Here is a 4,251-nt window from a genome sequence, read left to right on the forward strand (position 1 = left end):
CTTTCCTTTCCTTAATTCTAGCTAATATAATTATTCGGCCTTACTTAGTACGATTAACCTATAACTAGCCGCTTATATAGCTAGAATTTAGCGAACCCTATACACTATATTAGTATCGAGTTAGATACGAACGCACTATTAGGCGGCGGCGGTCCTATAAACCCCGCTAAGCTAGCTAAGTAGACGGAAAAAAGGATCACCGAAGCTATTAATACGATGCTTAGTCCCTTATAGGAATAGATAGCTTAATAATAAGAGCTACTCTAATAACTTACGAATAGCCTCGCGAACGCCTAGGCCCCGTAATAACCTACCCCTAACCTCGCGCCCCCCTTAGAGGGAGCCCTTATAAACACACCTACTAAGTTAGTAGCAGGTCCTACGACCCTAGCGACCTCTACTCCCCCCTAGATTATAGTCCTATAGGAACTAAGCAAACTATATCCGCTATATACAGTAAGTAAGCAAAAGTGGCGATTAGGCGACCTATATCCAAATATCATCACGAGAACCTTATTTTGACCCTTCGAATACGAATATAAATAACTTTACGAATACTACTTCTAAAATTTCAGAAAAATCAGATTTATAGAGGGGAGTGACCGTATAAAAGGAATATCTAGTTATATCTTTTTAATACTTTGTGTACCAACCCCTAGCCGCGATATAAGCCTTAACCCTTCGCGGTATCGACTTAATTAGAGCCTATAGAAGCTCCTCTTTAAAGTCGTTTTATACCTCCTCCGCGGCCCGGTAGAGTAATTCGTATAAGGTTATCGTAGAGCCTATCCGTGCTAGACTAGGATTCCGTAAATAGATCCTCTCTTTTAGTATTTTCTATAGGTTTTTAATAGGATTAAGATTAGGCGAATACGGCGGCTAATCTAATATAGTAAGCTTATTCTCTAGACCCCACGGCAGTAACTAATTTTAAATAAGGCGCGCCTTATGTACGGCAGCGTTATCTTAAACAAATACACTACCCGGTTCGTATATTATAGGAAGTGCTTCTTTAAGCGTGCGCTTAATAACGGCTACCGTAACGCCTCTACGCGGCGTATTAGGGTCGCTATAAAGGGCGATTAATTCGGTGCGTTTATTATACGAAAAGCCGGCCTAGAATATCTGCGAATAGCGCGTAGGCTTATCACGAGGCTAAATAATATCCTATTAAAGTCGCCTTCCCTATAAATTTGTTAGTAAAGGTATAAACTCTTCATAAAGTTGACTTATAGCACGGCAGAAAACCCATTTCTGCCTCTGCCCTTCTCCGCGCGCGACTATGGTTTTATCCGAAACGATAACCCGTTTCCACTAGTCTAGGGGCTTAGAGGCGTAGCGTACGCACCACTCTAGGCGTATTTGCGCGTGCCTTAGGGTCAGGGTCGGTTAACATAGCGCGCGGGAGTGCTAGAAGCCCTATAAACGAAGGTATCGTATAATAGTGTGTTTTAAGTATATAAGGCCTAGCCTAGTCTTTAAATCAGTAGGTGATATAAAAGGGTTAGTACCGATAGTATATAGGATACGTCTTTTTTTATACGTATCGAGGGCCTAGGGGCGGTCAGACCGTGGTTTTAATCGGGCTGATATTTATGATTCGTAGCGGCGCGCGATACTAGGTACCGACCCTGGAGATATATTAAATTTAATCCCTACCTCCCTTTAACTAAGCCCACTAAAATAGGCGTGCGTAATCAGGGTCCGTTTATAAGGCGAATGCTTAACGCGCGGCGTAATTAGGGGTATTTTCTGATTTTTAACGAATTTTTGAAGTTGAAGGGTTGATGGTGTTGAAGGAGGAAAACGCGCTGTAACGCGTTGGTGGGGTATTTCTAATCGCCACTTTTGCTTACTCACTATACTAAGCCCCTACTATACCCCGTAAGGTTTAGTAAAAGGCGAATAGAGTATACTACCTAGTTATGGCAGATACGCGATAAGCTTCTACTAGATAAACACTTATTTAATAACTAAGCCGAAATATAGTATTATATTAACTTATACTTAGAAGGGAGTGCTTAGTAAATGGTATTAGCCTTCTACGCCGCTAGGCGGCCAGGAGGTACCCGCGATCTAAAGTCGTTCCTTACCTATCTAGACCGTATATATAAGGATTAAAATAAATAGCCTCGCGCGGCCTTTACGCTATATTCCCTTAGATAATATAAGGAATAAACCTTTTTATAGTTCCTACCGAAATTTAAGAAATAGATCGCCTAAGTAGGTAGTAGCGAGTAGGTCGACTTAGCGAAAATCACTTTCCTAGAGGGAGCCCTAAGCTAGAAGCTATATAGCGCCTTAATCACCGCGAAGTTACCCTATAACTATATAAGCTAGGTTATTAAGGTGTAGACTATCACCTAAAAGCTAAAGGGTCTACGCCTAAGTAGCTGGAATACTTATATACTGAACCGAACCCGGAACTAAAAGACCGACGCCGATAAAAACGTTACGATAACCAGGATTAATTAGGTCCGGCCCGATACGATTATAGACCGACCTCGCGATAACCAGAAGTATTAGAGTTATAGGAAGAAAGGATATATCTGTATAAACTATAAGTCCCGGGATAAGGGCTTAAAGGCTAAGGGCGCCCGCGTAGTAAAGGTTTAGGCCAGGGATAGCGATATCGCTATAAGTTCGGATAGTTCGGATAATAAGTAGTTAGGAAAAGAATAGCTTTAATATAAAAACGGGCGTTAAAGCCGATAGCCGCTCTACGATAGGAGTAGAAGGCGTTTAAACACCTAGCTAGCAGCGACTTAGCTTTAATATTAACGCGAGTAAATAAAAGATATATATATACTCTTATAGATACGGATTATAACTACTACGCTACTATAAATAAACGCTTTACTTAAAGGCTTTAGTTACCGTTAATTAATAAAAGAAAATAACTACTAAAAGGATTCTCGGATATATCTAAGCCGGCTATTAACGCCGGGATCACCGTATTTAAGCTCGAGATTGGCGGCTATATATAACGAGTCTTTACCTATATAATAAAAGGATTAGATTAGGATATATTCCTAGGGACGCCGTGGCTAGAGTATAATAACGTTATATATTACGCGAAGAATTATAGGTTATACTATAGAGTTACCGATATTAACCTATAACTAGTAGGTAAAAAAAAACTAGCCGACGTATAAGCTATCCGCGAGGTAAGACTAGTCTTAGGATTAGTATCTATAGCTATAATATAACGTGTAAGAAGAGGGCTAAAAGGAAAAGAAAGAGAAGAGTTTAATACCTTAATATATACTATTAGTATACGGGATATCGATAAGGCCCTTAGTAAAAAGGGAATAGTGGACCCTTAGGACTACGTCCCTACGAATATACTATAAGAGTTTAGCGACCTCTTTACGCCTAATAAGGCTAACGACTTACCCCCCTACCGATTAAGCGTCGACTATAAAATCGCCCTAAAGCGAGGTCCTAATAGACTTAAGCCGACCCTGCTATAGGGGCCCCTTTATAGTATATTAAGGGAGGAGCTATTAGTGCTCCGGAAGACGCTTAATAACCTAATAGATAAGGGATTTATATAAGCTAGTAGCTTAGCGGCGGCCGCGCCGGTCCTATTCGTAAAGAAGCCAGGGGGCGGGTTACGCTTCTATTATAACTATAAAGCCTTAAACGCGATTACTTAGTAAGATCGCTACCCCCTCCCTCTAATCACCGAGACCCTACGTAACCTGGCCAGTGCTAAGTAGTTTACGAAGCTTTATATAGTCGTTACCTTTTATAAGATCCGTATAGCTCCCGGATATAAGAGTAAAACTATCTTTAGAACACGCTTTAGTCTCTTTAAGTAGCTAGTATACCCCTTTAGACTAAGCGGCGTACCCGCCACCTTCTAATACTATATTAACTAAACGCTATAAGAGTTCCTTAACGACTTTATTACCGTATATATCGATAATATCCTAATTTATTTTAATAGCTCTTATAAGGACTATAAAGCGAAGGTCCGGCTAGTATTATATAGGCTTATAGATACCGGTCTAAACCTAGACCCGGCTAAGTATAAGTTTAGGGTGATAACGGTAAAATATCTAGGCTTTATCGTTATAATAGATAAGGGAGTATCTTATAACCCCGAGAAGTTAAAGGCTTTCCGCGACTAGGAGGCCCCTACCTCGGTAAAAGGAGTATAAAGCTTCTTAGGATTCACGAACTACTACCGGATATTTATCTACGACTTTATAGGTATCACGGCCCCCCTCTTAGTACTAATAAAAA

Source organism: Sodiomyces alcalophilus (genome assembly GCF_042370955.1).
Source record: "Sodiomyces alcalophilus JCM 7366 unplaced genomic scaffold ACRALscaffold_2, whole genome shotgun sequence".
NCBI lineage: Eukaryota > Fungi > Ascomycota > Sordariomycetes > Glomerellales > Plectosphaerellaceae > Sodiomyces > Sodiomyces alcalophilus.